This window comes from Alligator sinensis, unplaced genomic scaffold, assembly GCF_000455745.1.
Source record: "Alligator sinensis unplaced genomic scaffold, ASM45574v1 scaffold194_1, whole genome shotgun sequence".
NCBI lineage: Eukaryota > Metazoa > Chordata > Crocodylia > Alligatoridae > Alligator > Alligator sinensis.
In genome coordinates this window covers 2693918-2704365 of record NW_005841945.1, presented here as the reverse complement: position 1 = coordinate 2704365, position 10448 = coordinate 2693918, and the positions used below count along the sequence as shown (strand labels likewise).

At 41.1% G+C, this 10448-nt stretch overlaps 1 protein-coding gene and 1 long non-coding RNA gene across 3 annotated transcripts in view; one reads left to right on the top strand and one right to left on the bottom strand.

Annotated features, from left to right (window-relative positions):
* The window catches only part of LOC112549664 (serine-rich coiled-coil domain-containing protein 1-like), a 133008-nt gene that overhangs the window by 59116 nt on the left and 63444 nt on the right, over window positions 1-10448 (top strand). The gene's annotated exons all lie outside the window — the stretch shown is intronic.
* On the bottom strand, window positions 2187-5915 carry LOC102385659. 2 transcript variants are annotated; one of them, XR_003093178.1, is made up of 4 exons: window positions 5867-5915; window positions 4753-4856; window positions 3567-3666; window positions 2187-2218 (listed from the first exon to the last, which is right to left on the bottom strand). It is a non-coding gene; the product is annotated as an uncharacterized LOC102385659 (long non-coding RNA). The 2 variants fall into 2 exon arrangements; XR_323393.3 differs by lacking the exon at window positions 2187-2218 and having other exon boundaries at window positions 3453-3666.

The window sequence follows — 10448 nt, the reverse complement described above, 5'->3', positions numbered from 1 at the left end:
TTTCCCTAACAGGAAGAGGAAGATTTTTTTAAACCACATCTCAAGGGAATATATTTCATGGCATATTATTAGTAGAATTTTTTTAAATGGTATAATAATGTGTTTTTTAAATGATAATGTTGCAGTTCCTATCATATTATATATTTTGTAGTTTAACCTCTAGCATTAACTACAACTCATTTATAAAACAGAGAAAAAAATCTCCGATTGTCCTCATTTCCTGTGAAAAGATTTCACAAACAATCCATTAAAAACAAAAAGATGCTGAAAACAAACTGCATTCTGCTCAGTTTTTTTCAAGAGATTTCATAGGTGACACACAGCAAAGAAAAGGAAGCAAATTAATTCAGCATCAAAAACTCCTAATGAGTCTTCTTTGCAGTCTAATAAGAATAAACTGCTTGAGCAGACCTAAACAATGGAAATCCCTGGACTGTTTAAAGAGGTGCAATATGCCTGCTCTCCATTTGTGTCATGTAAAAAATGGCAAAGGGGAAAAATAAGCAGTGCTTCATTAAACAGCATTTCCATCTAATCTCCTCTCATAGTAAGATAAAAGTTGAGAAGCATCCATTACCCCAAAATTAAAATAAATAAATAAATAAAACAGCCTGGAAGCTAATATATTTCTCATACTTTTTAATGCATTGTCTTAGCTTTTTAATAAAATGTATGATTCTTCACCTCACATGAGCAGGTCTTTCCCCCCATGTACCCTATTTGTCAGGGACTGACGATTTATGACAATCTCACAAAGAGGTTGGATCTAGCCCAGAAAGGTCCAACCCAGCTTGAAGCAGCACAGAGGATCAGGCAGCATGCAGGTGTGCTGAGCTGCCCACCTGCTGCCATGACCTGCCACATGAGCTGCCCTCAGCAGTCCCTGCTGCTGCTCTCTGGTGCCTCCACTTACCTTTGCTGAAGAGGGGCTAGGTATCTGCAGTGAGAAAAGTGAAGGTGGGTTGAGCTCAGGAGAGGAAGGGGGGATGGAGATATGAAGCTCACGGCACATAGGTTGAAAGCTCTGGCATGGTGTGACAAATGGCTATATGGTATTAGAATGGGACTACCTCAGTAGTCATGGAAAATCCTTGCTTTGGCATTTGATTGTAGAACAAAAAACCCCAAAGTATACATAATTAAAAGCTGGACAAACTCCTTTGTTACTGGATCATTTGGGCTGGCAGGTTAATTGTTTTCTTCTTTAAAAAACTTAAGGCTTACATTATTGATTTTAACTTGCTAAACTTGGTATTTTGTGATATGAAGTAGTGATACATTACTGGTAAACTACTAATTTAGCACGAATAATGTGAATATGTTATGGGTGTGTCTACAGGAGATGTTTACTGTGCAATTGACTAATTAATTGCACAGTAAACATCTCCGTTTCTACATATGCACCTCCTATTAGGGCACACAAAACTAATAAACTCTGCAGATTTTTTTCATGCATAGCAGCTGGCCCCTGGGGTATGGAGGGTGCTTCAGTGTGGGGCTGCCTGCTGGCTAGCCCCATGCTGAAGTATGCTTGTGACCTACCCAACCCGTCCATAGCACATTGAACCCAGCCAGAGTAGCCCCAGGCTGGCAGGCTGACCCCCTGGGCCCCTGGCAGCTGGGGTTGCTGCAACCCAGCTGAATGTGCTGTGATCAGGACATATGTGTAAACAGCATACCTGGGTTGCTTTCCAGGAGCAATAAACTGCAAAGCAATAAGCTTCACAGTTTATTACAGAGGTATATGTTGTAGCCATGTTGGTTTAAGGACATAGGCAGACAAGGTTCTTTGGGCAAATCTGGTATCGTTTATTAGACCTACTCAAATAGTTGGAATAATTCTTCTTTGCAAGCTTTTGGGTATAAATACTCTTCTTCAGGCTGAGGAAACATCTGCAGTTGGTGTGTGCTCTTCCTGGATGGAATGAATAGTAAAGAAGCCAGAGGCTGGTATGCATGTAAGAAAACCAGTCAGTGAAGATTGAGGAGTCAGTGGGTCAGAGACCGGCTGGGGGTGGGGAGTGGAGGGGAGGGGAATGAAAGTAGCTGGTAAATAATGGAGAGGTACCTGGGAGTCAGATGTCTGGCAGGTTATAATGTGTCATAAATCCAATGTCCATATTTAGTCCATGATTTTTTGTATCCAGGAGGTTGATGAAGTGAAGTTCACAGGCTTGTCTATGAAAGGGGTTTTGTAAATTCTCTTTCAGGATTAGAACTGAGTGATCAGAGAGAGAGTGGTTTTCTTGTGAGAAATGTGCCCCCACAGGTAATTGGGTATTCTTGTCTCTGAAAGATTTCTAGTGTGCGCAGTTGTTGTTTGGTCTCTCCTACATATTTTCCATCCGGGCATTTAGTGTACTGGATGAGATATATTACATTTTTGTAAGTACAGGTGTAAGAACCAGGGATGCTGATGGTTCTATTGCAGGGTGTAGGAATTGTGGGGGTTGTGGAGATATATTGGCAGGTTTTACATTTCTTGTCATGACATGGTCTGGATCCATTTGGTTTATTGCTGAACACTAATTTCATGAAATTACATGAAAATACCAAATAGAACTCAACACTACAAAGGGTGTGTTTAGACACACCCTAAACACACCCTTTGTAGTGTTGAGTTCTATTTGGTATTTTCTGTTTCTGTCTCTCTTTACTTTTGCCTAATCTATGAGCCATCCACCAGGCGCAAAGGATTGTAGAAACAGTGAGAATGCCTACGAAAACCAGGGCAAAAGTAACTTCAGCTGTTTGGCTTGACTAAGCAGAAGTTAAGTGCAAGTTATGATTAGACTCTCCTTCTCAAATATTTCCTTAGAGGAAGGTGGAAACCCATAGAATCTCTGTGGTTCCAGTTCTGAGATCTAGTACTTCTGCATAAAGCTGGATTAACTCCATTGAGCACGTCCCCATGAGCATACACATGCAGTTTTCAACACTGCAAACCACATGTAGTGCATGTGCATGCTTTCTCTGTGCTGCTAATTTGCAGCACAGTGGGGTTTTTTGATACCAGGGGATACCGGTGGGAAAGAAAAACCACTAAAAATACAGCATGGCGCATGTGGCAGGACCATGTGCTGCCAGAAGGGGAGCCTGACTGGCCAGAGCCATGGTCTGGCTGCTGTCTAGGTTCTGCGTGCCCAGATCACCACCACTGCTGCCCCAGGAGATGCCCAGGTCCCCAGATAAGGCTGCTGCGGCCAGCCAGGTGCTGGCCCCAGCCTCCCCTACCCTATCCAGGGCACTTTGCCATGCACTACAGCTCACGTGTAAGGGCATGCCCAGGAACATACTTGTGTCACTGCTGTTTGTCCCATGGGGAATGCATGTGTGCACTCATGGGAACACACCCATTGGATTCATTAAGTTATTACCCCTGATCCACAGTGGAGTAATAGAAGTCTAATTTGGCCTCTGTTCTGAATATATTCAGACTTACTAGGGTTCAACTGTTCTTTTATTTCAAGAATTGCCAATTTGTTAAATCTCAAATATGGAGGCATCACATAAAATATGCTACTGAGAATTCAAATGACAATAAGGTGCTCTGATCTTAGACCTACTTGTTAAGAGTTGTTGATTTTAGTTAGAGTGCCAGTATTGTTGACATGGTAAAGTGATTTTTCCCTTTTGACACCATTCTGCCTGGAATCTAGCAAAGACCTGTAAAAATAATTGACATTTATAAGCATTACATATACATGAAATGATGGATATAGAGGAGCAGGGCCTAGAACCTTTACTCACACTAAATACAAATGATACAAGTACAAATGATTCCATCTAACATAATAACATTCTGTATAGCTTTAGGACTAAAGAATCTGATTGTAGAAGAAGTAGCATGTGAGGGTGGCATAAATATCAATTTGGGGGAAGTAAACCTAAACCTAGGTAGATAATATGTTCAAAGACTTGTAGACAGACATGACAGTAAGTGATCCAAGCTTTGAATGCAGCAATTTTGAACTAATTTTGGGCTGTAGACAAAAAATTATAGTGGTGGTAGTGGTAATACAGATGGATGTTGCTATGGGTCAGGACAATGATGTACCCTTTAATATTTTTATCCCTTGGCAAGAAAAGGAAGTTAACAGGGCAGAGATGTTGATGATAATGTAAAATGTGGAAGAGAAGAATTGTTTTACAAATATGATGTTTCTAATAGAATCAGAGGATTTGATTCATCAGTGTATGAATCTTTAAAAGGCCTTTGGTATTCAGACCAATCAAACAGCACAGTTGGCATTTAGTATGTATCATAGATCTATTAGGTGAATAAAATGTGAAAATAATTTTCTGAGTTCTTTTCCAACCTTTCAATAGTGTGTACCATTTATTCTTAGCTCCTTCAGTGCTCTTGGCTTGAAAGAAATGGGGGCAGTTGAAAGTGCACATCATTACATTTTATTGTGTATGTGGTGAAGAATACTATTCATTGAAAAGCAACATATAGCAATTATGCAAATCAGTTTTGAGCAGGTAATAAACCAGAGAAGATAATTGTAGCACTGAGCTAACTCAAGTGGCATATACTAATCAATACTCATCATAAGGTCAGATTGTGACAGAGTGAGTGACTAGACTCTTATACCCCAGGGTCCTGCAACCATTCCTTATAAAGGAAAGAAAAGAAAAGAAAAGAAAAGAAAGCTCTAGAAACTTGATCTTTCATGTCCTCCTCCATTAAAAATAGCTGAGCAATGAACCCAATCCTAGTCACACACGTGCAGTCAAAAGATTACTTACCCTGACATAAATATAAGTGGCTAGCAAGTCCAACTGAGGCTGAGTCTCCATCGTGCCAGGCACTGTACATATGAAAAGTAAAAACTGTCTTTCCACCCTAAAAACTGCAAAAAGTTAAGACAGACCAAAGATCAGCTTTTTTGTATAGACACAAAGATTAAAGGACTTGTTCACGATCATATATGGGCATCTCTGGCAATATCCAGATTTGAATATGGATGTCCTATCTTGTGCTCCAGTGCCTTAATTGCAAGATTAAGCTCCTACCACTGTTCTATTACTATTCCTTCCTATTATTGTTCCTACCACAATTTTTCTACTGCATTGCTTCTCCTCTTTTTAGCTTGCTATTCTGCATCCATTTTCCTGTAACCTCATATCGTTATTTTTCCTTTCCCTCTGGGTACCTCTTCTTCCCTGCCCATTTCATTGTCTTTTAACATTCTCCTCCACTCCTGTTTTCTTTTATCCTGCACTTGTAGTTCCTATTTATTTTGAGGACAATTCTGTGTATTCTGAGTTCTTGTGTTCTGTGTGTAATGTTGCCAGTGCTAAATTGTCTGATGTTTTGGAGGCAAAACACAGGTTAGGTACTCTGTTATTTCTTCTTATACAAAATGTACTTGTCTTACGTAGCTATTGGTATCATAATATTATCCATATGTTTTTCGTTAAATCACTGTACAATGGAGGTATACAGTATGTGCCAGATCTGATGGAAAAATCAACTCCAGAGGAACCAGAAACTAAATCCCCTCCCCACCCCCGCCCCAATCAGAAGATAGTAATAGAGATCACTTTAGTTTAACCTGAAACATTCAACAAGTGCTTTTTGGTGTTCCAGTTTTCCATTTCCCCCATTAGGATAATGTTAATATTCAACTTCAGTGAACCAAAATGGGATTGGATGTATGATTTCCAAGTCAAACCAAAGTTCCATACAATTGACAAAAACTGACATTGTCCACAATGGTGATTAGACTAAAGAAAGTAACCACTAGAATTAAAATGAAATCACCCCCCCACACACACATGCAACCTACTGCAAACTGTCTTCAGAACTTCTGTACACATACTTTGTTTTATGTTTGTTTTCATTTCACAATTCACTCACCAGTAATGCTGCCCTTCTCCCTGCCAAAGTGTTATTCATCACAGCTATGCTGATCAAGAAAGAGAGTACAAAGTACTAGATGCACATTTGATAGTTCTTTCTAAAAATAGGTGGTCTCTATGGCAATATTTCTCTGTGCCCTTGAAGGTGGAAATTCAGTTTTGCTAAGCAGAAACATTTCAGCAGAAATGATGGGTCTTACTAGTATGATGAGACTGCTATTGTCAAAGCTTTATATTCTGAGCTGCAACAAAAATTCAGACAAAAGATGTCTTAAAAAAAAGTTTAAAATTCTGACAAACACTTCTCTGGAAAACATTTCATGTTACTGTTTCTTCACCTTATATCATTGTGTTCCTTTTTGTCATGCTCAAATCTGCAGAGATACGTGGATTGTTTCTACTTGGTTTTGGCAAAGATTACTATCTAGTAGGGCTGTGTGAAGCTTCAGTAGCTGATTCAATTCGGAGCAGATTCGGCCTGATTTGGGGACTGAATCGAATCGGGAGATAAATTAAAAGTTCCAAATTGATTCAAAGTCTCCAAATTGATTTTAAAAAGCTTTGGAAAAGATTTGGCTGATTCGGGGATTCAGCCATAGACTAAACAGGCAGTTTACGGGGTGTGGCATGCGGGCGCAGCAGCACTTGGAGTTGGGGCTCAGCCCTGCTGCTGCTTGCCCAGCCAGGGTGGGGTAGGGGGGATGTGGGTGTGGCTCACTCTGGGAGGAAGGGGGCAAGCAGCAGCAGGGCTGATCCCCCACTCCCAGTGCTGCCTCACCTGGATCCCTCCCCCCCTGCCCCAGCTGGCAAACAGCAGCAGTGTCCACCCCCCTGCCCTAGCTTGCAAGTGGTGGCAGCACCCGCCTCCCCACCCCAGCTGGCAAGTGGTGGCAGGGCAGAGCCCCTGCTCCCAGTGCTGCTGTGCCTGCATCCAATGCCCCCCCACCCTGGCTGGCAAGCAGTGGCAGTGGCCGCATCCTGTGCCCCCCACCCTGGCTGGCAAGCAGCAGCAGAGAAGAGTCCCCACTCCCAGCACTGATGTGCTCACATCCTGAGCCTGCCTCCCCGCCTTGGTTGGAAAGTGGCAGCAGCGTCTGTCCCAGCTTGCAAGTGGTGGCAGGGCCCACCTGCCTGTCCCGATTGGCAAGAGGCAACAGGGCAGAGCCCCCACTCCCAGTGCTGATACACCCACATTCTGTGCCCCCCTGCCTCAGCTGGCAAGTGGTAGCAGAGCAGAGTCCCCACTCCCAGTGCTGATGTGCCCACATCCCACGCCCTCCACCCTGCGTGGCAAGTGGCAGCAGCATCTGCCCCGGCTGGCAAGCGGTGGCACCACAGAGCCCCAACTCCAACAGACTTACCAGCTGGAGGCAGCTGTCAGCTGCCTGTTTAATTTATGGCTGAATCTCCAAAGTGGCACCTAAGTGGCACCAAATCTTTTGGATCTGATTTGGCCAGATCTAATTAGGACAGTGATCCAAGTCTCTGAATTGAATTGCTGTCCTCTGAATTGGCCAAATCTGAATCTGAAGCAAATACTTGCTGCTTCGCACAGTCCTACTGTCTAGAAACTAAGCCATTACAGAATTGAAACACCTTGACTCTTCTTGATCATTTCATGAAATGTTTGATTCCAGCTGGAAGGTGTGGATTTAGAAATTCAGTTAACACTTAGAGCAGTAGATAGACTTTTCTATAATGAGTGTCATCCTCCACTCCCCCCCCTCCCCACCCCCAAGAAAACTTTAATAGGGTCCATTTCTAGTGTCCTGACTCAGTGAAAACATGAGAATGTTGCCTGAGTCAGAACTACAAGATCAGATATTTTATTTGATTCCAAATAAATGATCATTTTTGTATTTAACACCTTATGCAATTGGTTGAACTTGAGCAGGCTACAAAGAAAAAATTCTGTCCCAAAAATGTAGCTTCTATGAACATCATTATATGGCACATTGTAATAAAGTTTTATATTAAGGCAGGTTTTCAAAATCAGGTCTATATAATTTCATACACACTTGCATATAATAAACTTACATAAGCATATAGCCAAAAAGCAATGTAAATCGAGTAGTTACTTGTACATGCTTTGCATGCAAACATGGAAAATGGTCCCTACCGTGACACTCCCCCACCCTGAATACAGCCAGGTGCACCTTTCAGATACACTCCCAGGGTGTTTTCACACCTTCAGGGGTGCCCCTCAGCCCTAGACCCCTCTGTGCAAACAGACTGAGATTCTGAAAGGTGATCTCCCTGACCCATGGTGCTCTGGCTTCACCCACCTCACCTACCTCTTGTCAGCTCTCAGAAAGGGGCATTTTTGCCAGCTAGAAGAATCATACCTTTCTCCAGTCGTGCACTCAGGAAAGATGCCCCCCAATTCCCGCCCTTTCTGGAGAAGACGCCTGTATATAGTCAAATACTGTGACACAATTACCTTGACAATTTGTAAGCTATAAAAGTTATAAAAGATTTTTTTGTTAAAACAAGAGCAAACATAAGAATCAGTAACCATATATTGAAATACAGACAAAGAATAAGAATAAACAAGCACACGAAAATATCAGAACAATAATCTTACCCTACCCTGCATCTTAAACACAAAAATGCAGCTTTTACTTAGCTCAACATATTAGAACATGTCCAGCCTCTGCCTGGACCTTTCTATCAGGGCTTCCTGCCGCTTCTGTCAGCCAGGAGATTCAGTCCATTTTCTTCTGCCCAGGAAAACTAAAGTCAAAGACTTAAGTATAGTTTCTTATATATCTATTACATCCATCACTCATAGGATTCTTGGAGAGCCTACACTATGTAGATAACTTTCTGCCCCCGCCCCCACCTTATCCCACCCCACCCCACCCCACCCTACCCCACTGCCCAGGTATGTTTGTTTACCACAGCAGGAGAGCAGGAGTCTTTCCTGATCTAATTAAGACCAGGAGAATATTTGCATCCTTTCAGAGATGAAGATTACTAATCCAACATCCCAAAGATACTGTCTATCATTCAGTTTCCCAACTGTTCCCCAAATGGCCTGAACAGCCAGGTGCTATTCTTATAGCCCCTTGTGTTAAATTTGACATTGTTTAGAAGGGCCTGACTATTTAGCATACCTATGTTGGATGCTTATTGTCATTGATGACCTCTCTTGAGTAATTTAGGCCAGAGGTTCTCAACCTCCAGGCCGTGAAGGGTTGGCTGCCAGACCAGAAGTCCAGAAGTGACTGGCATACTGTGGACTTGCAGCCAACCTTTTTTTATACTCATATAAATATCCTGTGAAATATGAATTTTCATTGCTGCCTAGGAAAACTTTTACAACCTCTGCTCTCTCCTATGCCTGATGAAGGGTATGTGCTCCCAAAAGCTTGCAAATAAATAAAATAATTTATTTGCAAATATCTAGTTAGTCTAATAAAACATATTTCCTCTTCCACAAGTTTTGATTCTTTTCATCTCTAGACCAATACAGCTGCAACCTGGATACTTGAATTGTAGTAGAGTTTGTGATACCTGCAACCTGCAATTGATCTAACAACAAACCCAAATACTGCTTTTGTTTTTTACTGGATGTGGCATTGTCAATTTATCAAATACAAAACAGTATCAAAGGCAGGAACAAAGGAATCATGGATTCAGAGAGAGATTTTGGTAACTTAGATATTTTTAGGCATATAGAGAAATAAAAAAGTTTAGGAAGTTATGAGATGGTTCTGTAAATCTGCCTTTTAATAATCATTCTGTTGAATGGATTTTTTGAAGAAAAGATATTATATAGAGATGTATAATGCATTGCATTTTTTCCATGAAATCAATACTTTCAATTTCTGTGATGCATCAAAGATTAGCACCAATGTTGGAGTTGCAAACTTGAATCCTTGAAATGAAACTGAAGCAAACGTTGACACTATGGGGTATCCCGTGAAGAGACTAAATTCATTTTATTAATATTTTAAATCTTACCACTAATATACAAATCCAGTGATTATAGATTACAAATGAACTCCAAGGCAGCTTATGAAAAATGTGTTTAAGACAACATCTCTGCATCCACGATGCATGTGTCCCAAGATGCTCTTTTGTATCTGTTTATAAATTTGGAGCATAGTGCTATAGTTTAGATTTAACCAGAGGAGTCAATGGGCCAGATTCATTGCTTGGTTATAAGGTCTTTGATACCAGTGAATGTGCACCAAAGTTACAGATCGTTGGTTATGTGTATGTTGAACGTTGTAGGAAATCGTTTTACAGATATATAACTTTGCTTACGATATACATTTAAATAACTGGAATAGTCAAGACCAGGCTTAATGATTTTTTAAAAAGAAATGTTGTAGTCTGCTAAACGATGTTCCATTGATCAGAGTATTTATGGTTTAGTGTATGTAAGCAGTGTGATGATAATGCAGAAGCTCTGAAGTGATAGAACTCCCCAGTACTAATTCTGGTTTTGGTGTCATAGTTCATTTCATCCAGAAGAGGGTCATTTTTACTTTTTAACTTCCTCACCCCTTTTTCATAACTTCACTAATCAGTAGGCTTACATGGAACAGTTGGAGTAAAAAAGAAACGAGCAA